The 12503-nt window shown below is 57.4% G+C and overlaps 1 protein-coding gene across 1 annotated transcript in view; it reads right to left on the bottom strand.

Moving 5' to 3' along the window:
- The window catches only part of RASGEF1A (RasGEF domain family member 1A), a 91160-nt gene extending 80295 nt beyond the window's left edge, over positions 1–10865 (bottom strand). The window contains exon 1 of the mRNA XM_086382570.1: positions 10712–10865. The gene's annotated coding sequence lies outside the window, so the exon portion shown is untranslated. The remainder of the gene's footprint in view (positions 1–10711) is intronic.
- Positions 10866–12503: the final 1638 nt, after the last annotated feature.

Raw genomic sequence — 12503 nt, 5'->3', positions numbered from 1 at the left:
CTAGCTGTTTTCAGACTGGGATAGCGTCTGCGCTCCCCGATCCTGGGCTGGGCCTGGTGCACAGGTCCTCCGCACACATCCTCAGGGATGGGAGGATGATGGGGCATCCACCCAGGTACTTCGAGTTCTTCAATGGCTCCGCCAAAGCCCATCTCAGAAAGAGGTGAGGATGGGCAGCACCTCAGACTATGGGTCTCTTTTGGCCCGCAGTATGGTAAGGAGTGCAGGCCTGGGTCCACACCCTGGACTGGCCACTTCTCGGCTGTCCGGCCTTGGGCAAGGTTCTCAACCCCCTGGAGACTTGTTGCTACAAGGGTGACCATTTTCATGGCCACCTGGGGCCCACTTGTGTCTGACCACCCCTCCACATCCACCTCCCCCCACGGGCACCTGGGCACCATACTCCTCTGTGCCCAGTCCCCACCTCTGCCGATCCGGCCTGCCGATCCACCCAGCACCAGTGTCCTGTGACGCACACTCTTCCCGCCTTGCTCATCCCCGCCGTGAGAGCACCGAGCACGTGGCAATGACAGCTTCCTGAGTCCAGGGCCCCCTCCCACCCTGGAGCAGGCCTGGGGCAAACACGTAATCATTCTCCAGTGCCAGCCCTGGGGCTATCTCATTAGGCTGTGCTTATAGTTTTTAATCCCTGCAGTAAAACGTCTGATGGAAACTGGGTTCATCCTCACTGGGTTCCCACAGAGGGCAGGTGGGCCTTGCTCCAGTTTTCCCTTGGGGCTGACAGACTCACAAGCCCACAACCACCCTCCTCCTACCGCCCAGGGCCTGGCCAACTGGGCAGTCGGCTCTTCCAGCCAAGGCACGTGGCTGCAGCCTTGGGCCAGGACACGCGGGCCTCCAACATCAGAGCCGCAGAGGCTCAGGTTTGCAGCGGTCATCTACAGGAGGACATTTACAGCCCCTGGCGAAAGCCACACAGCACAGGTGAGCTCAGGGCTGCGGGGTGGGGGTGTGCACAGGAGCACTGACAGAGGCCAGCCCTCGCCTGAGCCCCTCAGGGACCAGAGCTCTGAAAACTGCTTGAGTCAACCTGTTAACAAACAATGGGAAAACAGATGAACAACTGAGTTCAGTTCAACTTGGGGTCACCTGAGTAGGTGGGTGTGGGGGTGTGTAACCCTAAAGTGGGGGACTCCTGCGTGGGTGAAGGCACTTCCAAACAAGTCTGCCTTATCAGGAGGCCTGAGGTGAAAGGCAAGGGCAAGTAAAAACATGCTCCTACAAAGAATGAAGTAATGCATTTGTAGCGACACGGATGTACCTGTAATCATACTGCGTGAAGTCAGCAGAGAAAGACAAATATCACATGTTATTGCTTATATGTGGAATCTAAAAAAACGGTACAAATGAACCTACTTACAAATCAGAAATCAAGTCACAGATGTAGAGAACAAACTCATGGTTACCAAAGGGGGAAAGAGGGATAAATTGGAAGATTGGGATTGACAGAAACAGTGACAGACTTTATTTTCTTGGGCTCCAAAATCATTGCAGATGGTGACTGCAGCCATGCAATTAAAAGACGCTTCCTCCTTGGAAGTAAAGCTATGACCAACCTAGACAGCATATTAAAAAGCAAAGACATTACTGTGCCAACAAAGGTCTGTCTAGTCAAAACTATCGTTTTTCCAGTAGTCATGAATGGATATGAGAGTTGGACCATAAAGAAAGCTGAGTGCTGAAGAGTTGATGCTTTTGAACTGTGGTGTTGCAGAAGACTCTTGAGAGTCCCTTGGAATTCGAGGAGATCAAACCAATCAATCCTAAAGGAAATAAATTTTGAATATTCATTGGAAGGACTGATGCTGAAGCTGAAACTCCAATACTCTGGCCACCTGATGCGAAGCATCAACTCACTGGAAAAGACCCTGATGCTGGGAAAGATTGAAGGTGGGAGGACAGGGGATGACAGAGGATGAGATGGTTGGATGGCATCCCCGACTCTATGGACATTAGTTTGAGCAAGCTCCAGGAGTTGGTGATGGACAGGGAAGCCTGGCGTGCTGCAGTCCATGGGGTCGAAAAGAGTCGGACACGACTGAGCGACTGAACTGAACTGAATAAGGACCTACTGTACAGCACAGGGAACTCTACTCAGTACTCTGTAATGAACTATATAGGAAAAGAATTTAAAAAGAATGGACATACGTATATATACAACTGAATCACTGCTGTACACCTGAAACTAACCCAACATTGTAAATCACGTATGTTCCAAAAGTAAAAATTTCAGGGCAGGAATAGAGTTGCTGATATAGACAACAGTCGTATGGATACAATGGGGAAAGGGGAGGGTGGGATGAACTGAGAGAGTAGGATTGACATATATACAGTAAAACATGTGAAAGAGCTAGTGGGAAGCTGCCGTATAGCACAGGAAGCTCAGCTCAGGACTCTGATGACCCAGAGGGTTGGGACTGTGGGGCAGGAGGGAGGGAGGTCCAAGAGAGAGTGGGTGTATGTATACATACAGTTGGTTTACTTCATTGTAGAGCAGAAACTAATACAACATTGTAAATTATATCCAATAAAATAGTATACTCCAAAATATACTCCAAAACAAAAGGTAAATAGTATAAATAATTTATTATACCATTTATAATAGTATAAATAGAAAAGGAACTGCATGTTTGTGAAACTGCATGCTCGCCTCCCCATTTCTCTACCTGCTTGCACACCCCCACATGCCCCCAAGAGCACACCCTGTACACCCCATGCGTCAGAAATCCCCATCTCAGGCTCTGCGTCTGGGGAACCTGATCTTTCAACAGTGTTTGTGAGATGAGTGGATACAGGCAAAGTACTCAGAAGAGCAGCCAGCACCTGGGGAGCCTGTTACGCCCGCTACACATCCCTGGGGCTCCACAGCCCAGAGGAAAGGAACCTCAGCAGCTCCAGGGGGTGGAGAGCCTCCTGCCGGGAGCCCTGTCCAAGCTGAGACCTGAGGTGTGAGTGTGAGTTCAGGGAAGCACAGGGGGCCAGGGGAGGTCACAGTCAAAGCCAGGGAAGGGAACAAGAGCCCACTCAGGGGCTGCACCCAGGGAGAGGGTAGCACGAAGAGCACAGGAAGATGAGGGGAGGCCCCAAAGAAGCACGTCACCTACTCTCCAAAGTGTCCTTGGCCTAGAGGAAAGACCTGCATTCAAACCCAGCCTTGGCCTCTCTCTCCAGACGCAAGAGGCTCATGAGCAAAGTTGGCATAATGATGCCAGCATCAAAAAAGAAGTCTGCAGCATTAAATTACATCAGGTATTAGTGAAATGCCCAGCAGAGTCCTTGGGATAGAGGGCTGGTCAGGGCTGGTGCTTGTGCGTGAATGTGCACACACACACGTTTACACACACATACACGGAGCCCACGTACACATTCAGTATGCCAAGATCCTGAGCACAGATGGGGCGGCCCAGGGCTCTGGCCACCACACTGCCCACGGTTCCATCCTCTCTCTTGTCTGCGGCCTTGGGTCTTTCCCTGCACGGGTCCTTCCTTTTCTTCCCCTAACAAGCCCCAGTCCCCTCACAGAACCACAGCTTTTCAAAGTCTCAGTCCAACCTGAGACACACATGTTGTCCTCCCCTCCAGGGGTGGGAGTGGCTGTGATGTGTGAATGGTGGCCGTGGCCAGAGTATGTGCTTTAGGAGCCTTGGTCTCAGGACTTCCCTCGTGGTCCAGTGGCTAAGACTCCTCACTCCCAACGCGTGGGGCCCGGGTTTGATCCCTGGTCAGGAAACTTAATCCCACATGCAGCAACTGAGAGTTCACACATCATAACTAAAGATCCACATGCCGCAAGGAAGATGGAAGATTCCACATGCTGCGCAGCCAAATAAATATTCTTCAAAAGCTGTGTCTGTGTACTGGGGGCAGGGCAGCTCCCCCAGACCCAGCCTGGCCTGATCACATGGAGAAGCCAAAGGATACTGAATTCTCCCCTAGGCAGCCCTGCAGTCTGGGAGGCCTGCCCACTGCTCTGACCCCTTTCCCAGCAGCCAGGGTCGAGGAGGAGGCACCTGGACACGGATGCGGGCTCTCCAGACAAGGTCAGCTGGTAACATCTGCAGTGCCATGAAGGCTGCGTGCCACAAGTGTCCCTCATAATACTTCTATCATTTAATTTCATTGTCATCTCATTTCCATTATGACTGCTTCTTGGATTCACTAAGTCTTTATGCTGCTGCTGCTGCTGCTGCAAGTCACTTCAGTCGTGTCCGACTCTGTGCGACCCCATAGACGGCAGCCCACCAGGCTCCCCTGTCCTTGGGATTCTCCAGACAAGAACACTGGAGTGAGTTGCCATACATGTATTTAAAATTTTCCAAATACCTAGACTCTGTTTTGTTATTAATTTCTATCAGAACTGCATTGTAGGCAGAAAACACGGTCTGAATCACAGGGTGTCTTTGATACTTCTTGCGGTGTTCTGATGGCCGGTTTGTAGGCAATATCCATGAGCGTTTCCATCATTGACTGCTGGGTTCCACAAGCAGCCTGGAGCTCCTGAGCCCTGCACCCTGGGGGCCGTCCAGGCGCTGTGGGAGGCTCCAGGCTCCGCCCTACGTGACACGCCCACTCCGGAAGTGATTCTGTCTGCCCTCGTCTTTCCCACAGGAACAGCTCGGACCCGTGGCCCACCCTGCTCACTGTCAACCCTCGCTCTTTCGTCCCGGAGAGCCCCCTGACCCAGCAGGGAGGGCCCAGGGCCCAGGCGCTCAGGGAACACTGACAGAGACACTCAGACTTGCCTTGGTCGGGCGGGCTCCCAGGCTCGAGGAGGGCGGGGTGCCGGGCATGGGGGGCTCTTCTGCGGTGGGGCTGAGCTGGGAGTGGACACCTGGGCGGTGTGGACAGGACGTGGGCTCTTCTCGGAGCAGCCCTGATGTCTTCCTGCTCCTGGCCTCATCTGCCCAGTGGGGGCCACCCACTGCTAATAACCACAGTGAAAGGAATAATTGACGGAGCCTTCTGCCTGCTCAGAGTGATTAACTCAGGAAAGCTGAGGAAGCTGGCCTCAGAACTCCACGAGCTCCTCCCCTATGAGCCTCTAATCCCATCCAACCCTAATCCACCCAGCCTTGTCCCTGAGCTGGTCCACGTGGCCAGCTCTTGCCTTCCTTCACTCTCACCCCACTCTAGGGGCAAAGACCTGGACCCCAGAGCCCACCGTCCCCCGTCAGCTTGGCCAGGGCTGCCCCTCATTTAACCAAAGCCCTAATCTCAGAGCAGTAACAGAGTCCAGACAGGGCTTGTTCAGAGGCCACAACTGAAACGGGCTTGGGCACCAGAACCAGCCTTCGGGAAAGTCCTGGGAAAGAGAAATCTGGGCTTCTGAGCCTGGGTTTCCACAAAGGCTCCTCACCCTGGGAGGTGCCTGGTGCCAGGGCACAGCCTGCACCCTCCCCCCCCTCCCCCCCCCCACTCAGAGGCCTCCCTGGGCCTGCCCCGAGAGCCAGCTGTGGCTGAAATACAAGCCACACCCAGATGGGATGGAGGCTTCATGACAGTCACATGGGCAGGGTCTGGGTACCAGGCCCAGCCAGAGCGGTCCATGCAACTTGGGCAGCCTTGGTGGGGGTTGGGGAAACAGGCTCAGCTAATGAACCCGTCAGAACGCACACCCTCGCCCAGCCCCCTCAGTTTCTGGGTGAGCCAGCCTCCTCCACGGAAGCTACTCTTTGTTAACAGCGTTGCCATGACAACCAGATCCAGGGAGAACTCTCTCTTCAAGGTAGAGTCTGAGGGTGACACTTGGAGAAACGGAAGTGGTGGTGACAACAGGCAAGGGCCTGGCCTCCCAGACGCCCCCCCTACTCCTTCTTGAACAGGGGTCTGGATCCCCAGAGACGCCCCCCTCTTGCCATTCCCAGAACCTGTGGATCTGCTCTCCTCTCCTCTCCCTGAAAGGGGAAGCAAGATGGCCGAGGAGGGGGGGGCACGCCTCCATCCCCAACACACAGGTTCCCAGACACAGATCCGCACTTCTCTACCCCGCCACACACAGCAGCTCACAGATTTTCACACACATCCCACAAATGTCTGCTGAGTCCTCTAGCACAGCCACCCTCTCAGAGCTGGTGGTCCAACTGGGGCCAGTGGGCCAAGTATAGACTTGACCCCGAGGGATCACGCCCTGACAATTATACTGCACGCCCAGGGCACCCTCAAAGCGCACCTGTGCTGGAAGGCACCCTGAGGAAGGCTGGGAGCCGACTAGGTGGGGAGAGCCAGGGCTGCATGGAGCGTAAGGCTCAGCATTTTTACAAAGAGAAGGTTAAAAAGGTCACCAGGCTGCGCCATAGGGCAGGCACTGCAGGGGCAGGGTGCTGCTGGGGTGTCCAGGCCAGGGGAGGGCCGCCCGGCCCCAGGAGGTGGCAGTGGGAGGAGAAGGGAAGAGAGGTCGCGGTGGGAGCAAACTAGCTGAACACTCAGTCAATGCCAGGGCTGACCTGGCAGAGGTCCAGGAGAGACCCTGGCTGTCCCAGCTGCTCAGAGAGGAGATGGGGCAGGGGAGGCTTAGGGGTGCAACGACAGTGCTCACCTAGGAGGCAGCAGGCGGGTCTGGGCTTGAATGCTGCCCAGAAGAGCTGGGTTGGGATCAGCACCAAGGAAGAAACGGAAGCCAGGGTTGAGAAGAGAAAGTGGAGGCCCAGGTCCCCAGGAAGGGGGACACCGAGTGCCCCAGGAGAGGAAGGGGGGACCTGCAGAGCCCAGGGGACCACAGCCTGGGAGCAGGGCTGGAGACGTCCCCGGGCCTCTGGAGCCTGTTTCCCAGGAGTGGGGGGCGCACAGATGGGAGTGGGCCAGGCTGTGTGGGAGGTGATGGTGTGCGGTGAGCAAGCAGAGAACACCCTTCACAGTCGGCCCCGTGCAAGGGAGGAGAGCAGGGCGCAAAAGAGCCAGAGGGGGAGACAGCTGAGGAAGGTTTGTTGTTGTGTTGAAACTGGGAGAAGCAGTAGGCAAGTGGCTTCACCTCTGAGGCAAGTCATCGAGGGCATCAGCACTGCACCTGGGGGGAGCCCGGGGTGGGAGGAGCTGGACAAGCCGATTTAAGCGCCCCCTGAGTTCTCAAGGCTACACCTACCGGGCCAGCTCCCTGGCTGGGGGTCTCAGCACGTGTGTCCCCCAGGAGAAACGGGGGCCTCTCCTCTGAAGAGCTAGGACACTTACCAAGGCCCAGGCCCCTCCTCCCTGAGCTGGCACTCACCCACCGCTCCCCAAAGTCACCCTGCACTGTGGAGAACCCAGAGCCACTCCAAAGGGACACCGGGGACCCCAAGCTCCTGCCACCACCCCGGGCGGCACAGGCCACAGCCTGCCTCTCCCCTCCCCGGCCAGCGCACCAGCCCTGAGGAGCTGCCCTGTCAAGTGAGCTGGGAAGAAGCGTCCAGGGCAGGATCCCTGGGTGTTGCCCTGAATCCTGCCCCAAGCCCCTGTGGGGCTCTGAGGAAATGCTTCGCACACAGACACGGGAAGCCATGTCTGTCCATCCTGAGGCAGGGTCAGTGCCAGGCAGCGCTCACACCCCCGCCCCTCCCTGGCCCTACAGGCATCCGTGTGACCCTAACACCGTCATACCAGACACCTGTCACCTTTCTGCAGGCCTGAGCCCCGTCCCTTCCCTGCCCCAGGGTGATCCCTGCTCTCCACTCCTGGCCCCCCCGCCCTCCCATACTCTGTGTGGGCCAGAACATGAGGTTCTCGACTCTCCCTTCCACGGTTCCCGCCATGCTGACATCTGCTGACCTTCCCAAAGCTTGCTTCGGGGTTGTGAGACTGGGACTTCCCGGTGTCCCCACTGCAGGGACATTCTGAATGCATCCACAGCGGCCAGTTCACTCTGCCCAGGGCATCCTTGTGTTCATTCTCTGACATGCACACACACACACACAGAGCCCCAGCCTCTGTGCCCAGCAAGAAGTGAGAAACACACTTAGTCTTAAAAGAGGGCAGAGTGTCCTCCCAGACCCCAGCAGATCGGGGGCCCTGACATGCGGCCAGTGGGTGTCAGAGGCCACCCTTCCCTCCTGTGGCCAAGGGCCCGGCAGCCTCCCACCGAAGCCGCCCTGTGACTCCAGGCCTCCCTTCATCCCCGCCGCCTCCCTCCGAGCTCCCTGCCTCTCTTCTTGGATTCAGCTGGAAGCCGCGTTGCTAAGTAAACACACATCTCAGGAGGGAGGTGGGCAGGCGAGGGCAAAGGGATGAGCGGCAGCCTGCAGTGGGTGGGAGCTCCACGAGGCAGATTTCTGCTCAGCATTTGGAGGCTCTGAGAGAAAAAACAGCCAGCGCGGACCAGGGCTGAAGCAAGCAGATGGCCTCGGGAGGGGAGAGGGAGGGAGGAGGCGGCCCAGCAGGGGGCAGTAGGAGGGCCACCGGACCGGGAGCCACACTGAGCCAAGACCACCTGGACAGGGGTCTCCTGCTTCTCTGCCCCTCTCCCACACTGTGGCCTGGCACCTACCCCCAGCAGGTTCTGTGGGGCTGCCCAGGGCCCCTCTTCTGGGGTAGGGTCATGTGGAGAGGTGCAGCTGACACTCGCCCACCCCGGGCCCAGCTTCAGCTCCTAGCCCTGCACCTTCACTTGGTCTATTTGACCAACTTGGCTTTGAAACATACGGCTTCAGAACAGGGTTCTGTAGTCAAAAAAACAAATATCAACCAAAGCTATTCCAGTCCCACCCATTCGGCCTATTATCACAGATAAGGAGACAGGTGGGCACAGCCTCCAATGGATCTTCTCTGGAGGACCCAGGAGACAGACTGGTGGGTCTGTTCCTGGCCTGGCCGGCTGCAGGGGATGCCCTACCCCATCAGCCTGGGCCCACCAGCCTCACTCAGGCCAACCCAGCACAGATGCTGGTGGTGCTGGTATTTCTCCCTCCTCCCCCTCCCCTTCCTACTGCTCCTCCCCGCATCCTCCTCCTCCTCTCCATCCTCTTCTTCCCCCTCCCCCTCCTCCCACTCCTCCTCCTCCTCCTCCTCCTCCTCCTCCTCCTCTGCCTGCAGTTGCTAAGTTACACCAAAAAACCCCTCTGCTCTGTGTGAACTGTTCCATTTCCACGATTTGCCAGGTGGAAGGGAGCCATCAGGCTGGCAGTTCGAGGATGCCTCCCAGAGAAAAACAAACTTGTTGGCTGGCTCTCTGGCCCCCGGGGCATACCTGGGGACACCTGTTTATGCTCCCCAACCCCGGAGCCATGTGCTTAAGCACACAGCTGCCCTCGGGAGGGTGTTAGCCTGTGGGTCCACACTGCCTACTCTTCTCAGGGGCAGGGCTTGCAGATTCTGCTGCCACCCCCACCCAGGCCCATGCGGTCACTATGATACACGTCCCTACGAACAAAGAAAGGCAGGAGGGGGGAAAACCTACCCTTGTGCCCCCAGCCAAGGCCCTCCACATCCCCCTACTCTGAATCCCCTCCTCTTATTCTGGGCTGGGGTCCTGAGGTGCCAGTGTAAAGTGTCCCCAGATGTAGGGGACATACCCTCAGAAGTCGCTGAAACCACGGTGTCATTCTACAGACAAGGAAACTGAGTCTCGAAGGAGCCTGCAGCCTGCCCACAGCTCCAAAGTCAATACCCGTGGCCTCCCAACTGCACACAAGAGCTACTGCTTTGCTCTCTAAGCCTCCTACCTGGGCAGGGAAGAGCCTGGACCCACGCTAGGCTGGGAAAGACTATGTCCAGAGGGAGGTGGGAGACCCCCGAGGGGCAGAACAGACCACTGCCTCTTCGAGGTCCCTCAGCACGCCAAGCTCACTCTGGACGGCCTGAGCTCCCAGGGCAGGTGGCCATCAGAGCCCTTCCATTGGTCTGGAGGGTGGGGGAAGTATGAGAGCAGTGGGGAGGCTGAACCTGATGGGGCTCCCAGTTCTAAGCAGGGAAGGAGGGTGTCCCGGCCCCACCACATCTCAGCCCCAGGTGGCTCCCAAGAAGTAGGCGGCCTCCCTGTAACTGTCCATCAGCTCCAGCGCTCCCAAGCAGCTAGAGATGAGGGCGCGAGGGGCCGGTTGCGTGTCTTTCCCTAGACCCAGTGCCCCCTCCCCCCGGCCCCACAGGCGCAGATCAGAACTAGCTGCACCTGCCCCAGACTGTTTCCAGCAGGGGGGGGGGCCTGGGGCAAAGAGAGCGCGGTCCTTCAAATGACCCTTGCCCACGGTGCAGAGAGGGGCATCTCGCCCTAGCCGGCTCTCCTCAAAGGCTGCGCTCACGCCCCAATTCCTCGCCACACAGCAAGGGCGTGAGATGCCACCGCGGGGCCCAGAATGCAGACAAGCAAATGGAAACTTCCAACTGCGCAGCCCCAGCTCCTCAGATTTCCCAGCCCCCTCCTCCACGCCAGGCCCGGGGCAGGCGACCCGCGCGCGGGAGCCCACGCCAGCCTGCCAAGTGCGCTCCCGCCACGCCCAGGCTGAGACCGCCCGGTGCCCCACAGGGGCTGGGGACTGGGGGGTCCTGGCGCTGTCCAGCCCCGGGCGGAGTTCCGGGGAACTCCGCACTGGGCTCCCGCACGCCCTTCTCAACGCGCGTCCCCTGACCCGCGCCGGGAGCCCGCGCCCCGGCCCCACGACGGCCGCGCCGGGCGGGACCCTGGACCCGCGTACGCCCCGCCCTGCCCGCGCGGGCGACCGGAGGGGACGGCCCGCAGGAGGGAGGGAGGGACGGAGGGACTGAGGATCGGGCGGCCGCTGCCTACCTCGGTCCGGGCCAGCGTAGCTCCCGCGCAGCCCTCGCGCCGCAGTCGGGCCCCAAGCAGCGCGCGGCCGGCGCCGGCGGCGGCTCATGCTCGGCACTCGGGCCCGCGGCACCCGCCCACCCGCGGCCGCCCCCGCGCTGCGCCAGCTGCGGGCAGAGCGGCTCCCTCCGCAGCCGGCGCCGGGGAGCGCGAGCGAGCGAGCGCGGAGCGAGCACGGAACGGGCACGAAGCGGGCACGAAGCGGGCACGGAGCGGGCGGGCGCGAGAGCGCGGGGAGCGGGAGGGCGCAGGGCGAGGATGCGGGGCGGGCGCCGAGAGAGGGAGGGCGCGGGGTGAGGAATGGTGTGGGATGGGCGCGTGGAGAGCGAAAAGTGTGGGACGAAGGTGAAAGGAGAGGTTGGGCGCGTGTCCAGGGCGCAGGGTGGCGGGCGGGAGCAGGGGATTGGGGGCTAAGAGGGAGGGCGCAGGGAGAGACAAGGGCCAGCCTTTCATTTAAAAAAAGACAAGGCAACGAACACCGCGAAAGGTGATGAGGCCGCCTCGGGTAAAAGACCCTTTGGAAATTCTCGCAGAGCTGCCAAAATTCTTATCATCGGCATCTGGCAGTGAAAGCGCTTCCGTGGGCAAATCTGGTCCCTTTGGTTATTCCAACCATCACAACCATCCTGTGGGGTTGGTTTTGGTTTTGTTGCCATTGGGCAGATGAGGAAACAAATATATGGTCAGGGAAGTGCAGTGACCCAGCAGCATCTCAGAGCTGATAAGTGGCAGAATCAGAGTCCAAAATCATCTTACAAGATTCCATAGTCCCCATTTTTCCAAAACCACTAAGAGGACGATCCAGGTCTTCTGGCTCCCGGAGGAGCCTCCTATCTCTCCCTCTGAAGGGATATCACTGTTCCCTAACAACAAGGTGGGGGCGGGGACAGGGGTCAGGAGTGACTCAGGCTCAGGGGACTATGGACCAGGTCTGGTGCCCTACCACACCCCTTGGAGAAGCTGAGGACGTTTTTTACTCATTCATTCAGTACATGTTTATTGAGCACCTACTGTGCCATTCTGGACTCTGGGGTACAGGTGTGAATGTCCCTGTCTGGTTGAAGTCTGCATTTTTGAGGGAAGTAGGCAATGAATAAAAACACAAGTAAATATTCCATATGTCATGATGCAGATGCTCTGGAGAAAAGCATGGTAAGGAGAGGGCAATTTATGGGGTTATTTTACTTTGACTTTGGTCAGGGAAGTCTTCACTGAAAGGGTGATGTTAGAGCAAAGATTTGACTTAGGCAAAACATGCTGAATCTGAAAAATGAAGATGTGACACAAAAGGGAACAGGACAGGCAAAGACCCTGAAATGAGAGTATGCCTTGGATGTGTGCAAGCAATAAGAAGGTCAGAGTGATACGAAAGTGAGTGAGTGAGAGTGTGGTGGTGATGAGATTCCAGAGGGTGCCAGGGTGACCAGATCTGGAAGAGCCTGGTTAGTTGGCCATCAGCCAGCCCACTGTGGCTTTGACTCAGAGGGAGCTACATAGCTGGTGGAGGGTTTTGCACAGTGATGCTATGGTCTGACTTTTTTTTTTTTTTTAAACAAAAACATTTGATTATGGAAAATTGCATTTTCAAAAGTAGGCCCTAAGAAGGTATAATAAGCCCAATGTTGGGCTTCAGTAATCATCAGTATGTAGCCAACTTTGCTCCATCTGTACCCTCACCCACCATTCCCTATATTATTTAAGTGAACACCGACAGCTTTCTAGGTAACATATATTTTATACATAGACAATAGTA

The sequence above is a fragment of the Bos grunniens genome, chromosome 28, assembly GCF_055505025.1.
Source record: "Bos grunniens cultivar Pamir isolate PY7600 chromosome 28, Bosgru_T2T1.0, whole genome shotgun sequence".
Lineage (NCBI taxonomy): Eukaryota > Metazoa > Chordata > Mammalia > Artiodactyla > Bovidae > Bos > Bos grunniens.
The sequence above is the reverse complement of the archived record's forward strand: the minus strand, read 5'-3'. Positions and strand labels throughout refer to the sequence as shown.